This window comes from Meleagris gallopavo, chromosome 3, assembly GCF_000146605.3.
Source record: "Meleagris gallopavo isolate NT-WF06-2002-E0010 breed Aviagen turkey brand Nicholas breeding stock chromosome 3, Turkey_5.1, whole genome shotgun sequence".
Lineage (NCBI taxonomy): Eukaryota > Metazoa > Chordata > Aves > Galliformes > Phasianidae > Meleagris > Meleagris gallopavo.
Window position 1 is genome coordinate 27,503,444 of NC_015013.2, and position 10,429 is coordinate 27,513,872.

The following is a 10,429-nucleotide window of genomic DNA, read 5'->3' on the forward strand; positions in this document are numbered from 1 at the left end:
TTACATTTTGTTTCTGTGGCAGCAGAGGCAGTCTCATAAAAGGTGTATGACATGAAAGTGCAGAAGAAGCATGCAGAAGAAGCAAAGGTGCGTCACTGAATTCCTCCTCCACATAGAAAAAACAGCAGCGATACTGAATGTTTATGAAGACCAAATAGTGGATGTGAGAACAGTGATGCAGTGCTGACAGTGATGTGAAAGACAAGTCATGTTTCAGATAGCCATGCACAGCTGTCACACCATAAAATAAAGAGTGTCTCAATCAGCTCATCTGCACTGGTTGGTGGATGACGACAAGGAACTGTGTATGGAGCTGAAAATTGGCTTCAGTGCATCTGAAGCAATGATGACCATGTAGGAATATCACAAAGTTTACACTAGCTAGGTCCCACAAAAGCTCAAACAGGAACAGAAAGGACATCGTATGCAAGTTTGTCAGGACCTATTGAACCAATACAATGCTGAAGGTGATGATTTCCTGGATCATATCGTTACTGGTTTTAATGCTGTAATAGGATGGAAAGTACCATGATAATAGCAGGGTGGCAAATACTTGTGCTCGTTCTCATTTGCTGCAGGCAAAGTACAGCAGACACAGATGCAGAAAAGAAGGAAAAGAGCTGTTTACTTTCGTAAGACCTCAGGTACACAGGGATCTCCAGCAAAGAGACACCCTCACCACCCCCTGCCAACCCTTAAATGAGATCTGAGAGGGAGTGGACCCTTGCTTAACCCCTTCCAGTCACTCAGGTGCACTACTTGCACCTGAGCTCCCCTGAGTTCACCCTGCCTTCCCACCTGGTGCTCAGTCACTGGTTCAGGCCATGACTTAGCATTTCCACTACAATGGTAATGAGACACGGTGTCACTGCTACCAGCCAGAGCCATAATGGCAGTCCACACATGGTGATGTTTGAATTCCCTATCAAGGCAAAAACTGAAGACGTAGGCCTCAGTGGGTAAAGTGATACGTACTGTCTTCTGGAACAGGAAAGAGGTGATCCAGGATTTCCTAAAATCCAGTCAAACCATCAAATCTGACCTCTATACTAAGCTGAAAGCTCAAACTACCAGTGTCAGGCCAGAGAAAAAGACAATCTACTCTTGCAACATAGTAACAATGCCAGGCCCCACAGAAGTTTCAAGACCATGGAGCACATTGCCTATCTCTGCCAGACAGTCCTACCACGCTGGATTTGACTCCTATTTTTATTTATTCAGGCCAATGAAATACGGGATTGTGAGGGCAATATTTTCCTAGTAATAATGCCATCATAGCAGCTGTGAAACAGAGGTGACTCCATTGATGCAGATTTTTACAACTACGGCCTGCAGACTCTTGTCCATCGTTAGCAAAAACGCTTAGCTAATGGTAGTGACTGTTGAAAAATACAGGTTTGTAGTTGAGAATTTGCTCTGTCAAATAACGTTATTGTGCTTATTGTATATATTGTAGTTTCCATGGTAATAAATAGGAGGCATTAGGCTTGGAGCAGCATACATACATCTGTTTTTCAGAGACAGAAGAAACCACCAGAACAGGAGCTATGCAAATTCATTCCATTGCAACTTTGTTTACAGTGAAAGCCAGGATGGAGGTATACATGGGCGGAGGGTGGGGGGGAAGGGAGTTTTAAATGAGCAAGGAATAATACTGCAACTTGCACGTGTTTCTAACACCTACAAACCAGAGGAAGCCTGACAGAGCTATCTGTATCATTACCAAAAACAAAATAAAATACATAGACAATCCCTAGAGAAAACCTTTCAAAAGCAGCCAAATCCCAGCATCTGGGTTGCTGCCTGCTGCAGTAATGAAAACACTGCTCTAATAAGCACCGCAAGATCTGGCCTAGTAGCTGTACCACAGGACTTCAGAGATACCATCTGTCTTCGGTGTGTGGGGAAGATCATACTAAAGCTGGTGCCTTTGAGCACAATTCCATCAGCTTCATTCACACTGGTGAACAGGAGTGAAATGGGAGAGGAGCTAATGTTATTTAATTATTTGCCTCATCTGCTGAAATACACCTTAAAGAAAAACAGAAGTCTTTTTGGCTAAAGGCAAGAAAGCATTGAAAGTACTTATTCCAGACTCCTATGATCTAAACCACAGCATTATCACATATCCGTGTCAGAGATACACTGACAGGTTTAACTCCTCAGTTGCGATATGTGACCTGAACAGAAATAAAAACGAACACTAATCATTCATACTGGAGACTGAGTAAGTATGCCTTCATAAAATAGAAAAATAGGCTACTAGACCGGGATGGTGGAACTTTTTGTTTCACAGAGACAGCTGCCAGAGGAAAAAAAAGCTCAGATGAAGAAAAATGTGATAAGGGCAATACAAATGTAGGCTTTTGGATACAAATACTTAGCTTCCAGCATCTGAGCCAAAACTACCCACCAGTCTCTGAGTGAAGAAAATCAAGGCTATGAGACTGCTCAAGTGATTGCAGCGAAACCAGCAAAAAACTGGTGCAGTGCATTCAGTGACTCTAGTCCTGTTCTCACGATTATCTGTGTCTTCTTCCTCCATTACTCACACAGCTGCATAGTTTTTTGCCCACTTACCAACCACTGAACTATTAGTCAAATTTCATTCCAAGCAAGCAAACAAACAGAAAATAAAAATCAAGAAAATACTGAGGTAACCATCACATTGCTTATGCTCATCTGAAACACTACCAATTATCTTCAGCTATGACTAATGTGATACAAAGCAGCCTGATACAAAATGGAAGAACAAAAAAGACAGATAACTGCTATTTCTGTGTTAATAATACTTAAGCACAATGGCATCAATAAAAAGATAGAAAAATGAAAAATGCCCATATTAAGATCCCAAATAAAATGCATCCAAGATACGACTGCTTACACTTGCAGTGTATTACCAAGCCTTACTGCAAACATTCTATCCTTTCCCTAGTGATCTGATATCTTCACTGGGCTCTTGTAAGGGTGCATGGTCTTGCATGAAGAAGGCTACAACCATGCAGACAGCCACTGCATTGTAAGCTCCCTGCAGATGGTAACTGCTGTGGCTGAACTGGGAAAACCACAGCATTAAAATATCATCAGCTGGTAAGACAACTAGCGAGCTTTCTCAGCACTGTTCATGAAGAGGTAGCCAGGTGCAGGCCGGCTAACTGAATTCTTCCTCACCAGGCTCACCTGTGGGAATATGCTGGCAAGAAAACAAAGCCAAGAACACTTCTAATTGGGCTGACATCAACACTGGCATTGTGTCCTCCGCACGTTCTAGGCAAACATGCATCCTGCCAACATGCTCTTTCTCCTACTGCCAGCTGGCTTTTTGCAAGGACGCAATAATTCTCATCTTGCTGCCTGTGATTGGTGCCACAATGCCATCCTGAGCTCTCCAGCAAAACTCTGAAGTCTGGAAACACGGTGTTTGATAGGTTTCATTAACGCTGAATAATTACAGCAGTGTTCATCATGTTTATTAATAGCAAACCAATGAAAAGGAGTGAAAAGGTAAGTTGATTCTAGACTGGTCAAAAACCACAAACACTGTTAGACAAACCAGAAGTTACCAGAGCTATACAGATTTCAGTGTTACTGTCCTTTCTTAAACTTTTCTTATCACTAATTACTTTCAATAAGGTCATTTAAGTAAACAAATATAAAGGTTTATTGCCTAGCAACACTTATAAATTTTCCTGTGGCAATTAGCATCGATTTTGAGATACAACTGCAATGTGTATCTGAAGGGAATTGATGATTGAAAAGAGTATGCTAGACTGTATTCTTTGTGCTCAGAGTTTTACCTCACTACCATTTACTGAAAATCCCCTTCCTGAGCCTTGCAGACTGTAGATTAGGGCTCTGCTATAGAAAAATTTTTCTTTATTGTCTTTTTTCACAAGGTATATAGAAGAAGGAACAGAGAAAACAACAGCATGTATTTCACTACACATATATACACAAGTGGTGAAACTTAACTGTATTTCCTGTGCTAATTTCTAGTTTTATATATGTTTACAAGCTAGTGGGCATTTCAGTAAAAGAATCCCTGACATTGCCTTGGAATAGCATTCCTACTGATACTTTTTCCAATGAAGAACACTCTTGAAAAAGTGTTCATCTGATGTGCAGATGAGGAAGAATTATGTTCAAGGTGATTAACTGCCTAAATATACACATCTATGCAAAACATTAGTATACATAACCAGGAGCCAAGAGATCGTTGCTTCTCATTTAATGAGAATGCTCTAGAACCATGCTGCTGAAATTCACCCATTACTGAAAACAGTTCATCTTTTCTGAAACAGACCCTACAAAAACACATCAGCAGCAGTAATGAGGGAGTTTAGCTATCCATAGAATTGAATCAACAGCCTGTCTCTGAGGCCTCAATGCTCCCTGTCTGGTTTCCCTGCCCTTGGATCTTGTTACGCTGACCTTACATGAAATTTCTAGAGGTGGGGAGGTTGCAGGATGCATCCACATCCAACGCCCACTGTTCTTACGTACTTAAAGTTCAGATCTGACGACACACAGGAGAGAAGCAGGGAGACAATTTGCTTGCACTGCATTGACCAGTCTGGAACATAAAAAACAAGAAACTATCTCCTCTTGTTTAAAATTATTCTGTAAACCTCAATTCCGAAGGAAAAAAATAAAAATAGAAATCACAGAAGTAGTCAGAGCCAGAACTGCAGGGCTGACTAGTTTCTATCTGCAGCCAGATCAAATGCCCTACAAGGTTGAACAGTGTAATTCTGAGAGCCTGCACTGTTATGCAGAGGAATAAAAAAATAAAGATACTAATACATTCCTTCCTCCTTTAATCATCTTCTTAATTAGCATTTATAATTCGTTCTTAATTCACACCCTATCACACAGTAGGAAAATCACATGTATCAGTATATCAAAAAATCTTAATGAAGTATGTAGTGTCAGTGAGATAAAGAAATACCCAACTTCAACGTAACAGTATTAACTGTGTTCTGAGCCCATATTTATGGGAAGCCACTGTTGCTTTTACTAGGAAATCCTTCAAAAGTGCTTCAAGTGATTTTCCTGGTAACAATTTACTTAATAAAATTTCTTAAAAAAAAAACACAATAATTTTGCTTTCAATTTTAAGATATTCTGTCACTACCAATGATATAGGAATAAAGTATTTCTTAGTTTGAATTGAAGGCAGATTATTTTTATTAAAAGGAAACCATAAACTTAATGATAAAATAACAAAAGTTAAGTCAACTAAGTAAACCTAAATAAAACCTAACTGTTAAGTAACCAATCCTACTGCAACCTTAACTCCAGTGTAGAAGGCCTACACTAGTATAAAAGCTGAAAGCTTGACTGAAAACAAAAAAACAACAACAAAGAAACCTGCAAATGCTAGGTTAACACAGATAAGTACACTAAGAACACCCAAGCTGAGAAGTAGGGCTCTGAAGTTTAATCTTGATTTTGTTAAGAACAGAAATGTTTTAATGCTTTTAAATGTCAGCAAAAATGATTTGTTCATTCAGACTCCATTTAAAATTCCTTTTAATGTATCCTGCAGGCATATGCAGTACTTAATGGATTTTAAATCTAAAACCAAAAAGGGACGTAGTATCAACCTAAGCATTTAACAGTTTCATGGAGTACAAACTGTGAAGTATCAATAAACTAAAAGACATGCCAACATATCCCTAGAGAATCGAATTAGAGGAGAAGGAGTCAAATACGCTCCACTCTTCATCACACACAGTCAAATCAAATATTCAATTATACTGAACATTTTAGTGATGTGATGCACTGGCTCAGCACATGAGATAGGCGAGAGTCTGGGCCATTATGGACTCTGCAGAGCAAAACCAAGACCTCAAATCACCCCAGGAGCAGACTGGAAGCCATGGAAATGTGCTACACATCGTAAATGAGAAACACTAGTAAGAGAGCAAAGGTACTTACCACTGAGGAGATTTAAATCCTACTCAGAGATAACCCAATGCAAACATGCCAAAGGCTGCTCTGCAAGTACTGATGGGGCCTTACAGCAGTGACAGCAAGTTTGTACAGACATGCCTGAGCTAGCTGCAAATGCAACACAGCCTACAAAACCAATACAGGATTCAAGATACACTGGCTTACTTTACAGCAAACATAAACTGCCATAGTCACACTAGAAACAGCAGAAGCTATGCATATATCAGATGTATATCAACAAGTACAAGAGTTTAGAACTAGTCTTTTAACCAAGAGAAAGAGGATTTCCACTTCTGAAGCTCTAGATGACAGCTTCCGAGCACCCTCCAAGCAAGGTGATTAGAAAGCCTCTTCTCTTTACTAGCCAACAACTTCCCAAAGACTCTTTAAAAAGCTATTATATTAGGCTTCTCTTTCCTTCTGCCAGTTAAACTGAAAGAAAAACATAATTCTGTATGAAAATCATGTTAAAATCTGGCAGCACATGACTCCACAAGAAGCAGGGGTGCCTGTCCTGTCTTCTAGCAGCCACGTGGGAACGCTGGATGAAAACAGAAGAGGGAAAGGAGAGCCTACAGTTTCCTCCTCCACACAGCTGAAAGGGAGAGACCGTGACCTCAGCGAGGTCAATGGGAGTTTTGCAACTGACCCTGCAGACCCAGGCTCCCAGCCTGGCAGCAGCCAGTAGAGATCAGTGAAGCCTCTGCATCATACTTCCCAGCCTGGGTACAGCTACAGAGCACCAGGACAGGCCCAGCAGCTGCACAGCACTGCCCTAAGTGTCCTGGTCAGATCTGCAAAGGTACACTTCTTGTATGTTCTCAGTAAATCTTATCAAAAACTGGAAGTACCATGCATAACAAGCCTATTTAAATTTAAAAAAAAAATGAAGTTAAATTAAAAAAAGGGAAAATCTACAAAAAAAAGTTAATGAAAAATGCAAGCAAATCTATCATCATACATCACCACCCAGACTTTGTATCATTTCCGATTCTAAAATGGGAGAGAGAGGTCAAGGAAATCTGAGGACGCAAGATCAAGTAGGAGCTGCCTACTTTCACATCACAGGTCACCCCTCCGAAATAGGAAGGTCAGTGGCATAGTGATAATTGGTGAAATTACCAGTGTGGAGCCAGCACTGCCCAGGCCAGGGCCTGGCAGCTGCTCACTTGACAGATGTTGGCACCGTTCTTCCCAACAAGAGACAAGAACACTCGACTGCAAACAGACCCAGCATCCTCTCCAAAGTGAATACTATATGCAACTTATGGAGCAAACTTCCTCCAGAGAGGTCTCTTTTGCTAAGCCTGATGCAAATGGCACCCAAGCAAAACTGCAGGGCAGGAGAAACACTGTGAATTCCAAAAAGTGAAAGGGATTAATCTTCCTAGCTAAGTCACAGGTTCTCCACGCTCAATACAGGAGAGCAGAAGGCAAGAAGGGAGTTGAAAGAATTAAAGACAGCATTTCAAGTTGATGAAAGTCAGACCTAATCCCTCAACAAGCTACACAGAGCTCCAGGATGTCTGACAGACCCTCCAGAAAAAATGCTGCCTGTTATTAGGGAGTTAAACCACAAAGCATGCCTAGTTTCCCCTCCTTCCCGCATAAAACCTTTTTTTACAGCGTTGTTTGAGTGTCTTTTTTGAAGTATAAGCCTAAGCAAAATCATGCATGAAAGCTCCTTCCTCCCTCCCATCTCCTTCATTGTACAAACTGCTGCAAATAATTACTGTTTCATGTATATGTACCATCACAAAATTCTACCTTCAAGAGCTTGATTTTTGCTGTCACAAGGTGGGGTTACTTAAGTCACATCATTATAAGAACTCTGCTTCAGTATTTGGATAGCCCCTGTCATCACAACAGACCACACCAAATCTTAAGCAAATGAGTTAACTGTCTGGTGGTACAGTACTGCTACATGCTTCTGGTACCCGCAAAACTAAATGAAAACACTGCTACCATTCATTACACTAACCTACCTTTGTTTTCAGTGTCTTACCAGGACCCAGAGAAAACACTTCCGCTGGCTCCCCAGCATATCTGGGTGTGCCGCAGTACCTGTGGCTAATTGCATGTACTGAGCATGAATCATTAACCCAACACTGGGGCAGGAAGGCAAGAAATGACCAGCCATCACCCCACTACTCACTCACAAGTCTGTCTGATTCTGAGTCCTCCCAGATCTAAGGACAGAGAGGCTGGAGGCATCTGCAATCCATGAAGTCCCTTGGAGACAATACTGCCCATATCAAACCCTCACAGCAGGATGTACTGTGTTTGACAGAGTAGTTGGTCTGCTAGGTCCATAAACATGGGAACAGAGTATAGTGAAGTTCTGTCTGGCCTATGAGCATCAAAACCTGCATCCCCTGCTATCAGACAGCATATATCTTGGCTTTCGTATGAGGCAGCATAAAATTCCTGGAAACAGATGCCTCCTGACATACACCAACAGCATCAGCTTGACATAAGCAGCAACAAAAAGTTCACCTCAAGTGCATCAAACACACACAAATCAAAATACTACTTGCAAGCAGTCCTATTTCTGGCAGTGTGTAAAGACTTATTAATGCATCAACCTTACTCCAATTGTGGCCACACAACTGTTTAAAGCAAAGTTTACCACAAGCTTCCTTGATTGCAGGATTAAGATCTGAAGAGATGGGGTAGGAAAAATGAGAATTTCATTTCATCACTGTTGCTTCTCTCAAAACAAATAATGAATTAAAAGCTTAATCTTTCACTGAATAGCTGGCATGTTGACAATCACGGCAAATGACAGTCAAACATATATGAATGGTGTCACATAACAAGTCTAACCACTTATTTTTAAACTTGGAAGAGTCTGAACAATTGAAAATATCTGGGTTGGGCTTACAAAGTAATTCCACACACCCTTTCCATGTCCTTATAGCTGGCAGTAGCATATGGCACTGGAAAGAGATAAGAAAACTGAAACAAACAAAGGAACACTTCCTACACTCATGGTATTCATGAGAAAACAGTACGTAGAATATTACCGGTTTTAATTTCTGCTGGAAAAAATTAAGTACTGGGAAGAACTCAGTGTGTAATGCCAATCTAAAGAATTAGTGCTAGCATAAAAACGCTTCATAAAAATAAAATATTCTGACCTGTCAGTGGTCTCTCCTGTCAATTAGCAAACTTATCCACATGAACTTAGTCCAAGCAGACAAGTAGGCTTTTAGATTTTAATTATGTATTTATGCATGAAAAGAGAATTTCTAACAATCCATAAACTCTTCACAGTTCAAAGAAAAAAACCAAAACAACAACATTAGCAGAAACCATACTCTGCCTTCATTTGTTTCTGCTTCAGCAAGACCAAACACGGCAGTGTATTTCCAAGTATTTTGCTACATACAAATTATGGCTGTTGGAGGTGGGTATTCTAAAGGATGTGTACAGAGGCCTGCATGTCTAAGTGGAAAGGCGAGTCTGCCTTCCACCTGCCTGTCTGACAGACAGCAGCCAGGCTGTGGTCAGGCTCATGGCCCTGTACCATCCCCCAGGTGAGCTGATAGCAGCGCAGGGCTGGGATAAGCAGTCGCTTCTGCCGCTCCTTTCTCCTCACTCGTTTCCTCTTCACCCTTCTCCTGCATTCCACTGTGGGTCCTTCTCCGCACACCACCAGTCTCTTCAGTGCTCTACCAGCTCTGCCAAAGAGCATCTCCTGCTATGCCTGCCCCACTGTTCTCTCATTGCTGCACGTCTGCCATTTCTTACATAGAATGGGATCTTGCTGTCCCCGCTACAATATCCCTCCATAACCCAAAGCAGATCCCTCCACTTCTTTGAGCTCATCTAATTTCTACTTCTCCAGCAATTCAAATGTTAACCAAAGTGTTCAGACACTGTGGGAGCAGAAAGCTTAGCAAGCTGTAAACACAGAAGACAACAAAAACAAGATTTCTTGATGATGCGTCCAGTGATCTACAAGCAAGTCAATATGTAGCATGTGGGTTGAAACAACTCACAAGCAGACCAAGTGGCAGGCTATGTTTGAATAGGCATGCGCTAGATAATCCATTGCTGCTATAGAAAAACACAAATCAACTGTAGCAGCTGAAGCCAGCATCAACAGTCACCACTAAAACCCATGTTCATGCCAAGACCAAGAATGTTGTGCAGTAAAAATAATGTGCATCTCTTACAGCCAGCTCATCTCCCAGGGAGTCACCCAGTCCACCTTCATTCCATGCCAACAGTGGTATGTGCTTTATGAAAGCATAGACAAGTCAGTTATGACTCTCTGTTAGAATTACTTTTTGATATCTTCATTAACAACGACAGTGGGGTCAAGTGCACCTCAGCAAATTTGCTGATGACACCAAGCTGTGGGGTGCAGTTGACATGATTGAGGGATGGGATGCCATCCAGAAAGACTTAGACAGGCTTGAGCACAGGACCCAGGAGAACTTCATGAGGTTCAAAAAATTAAAGTGCA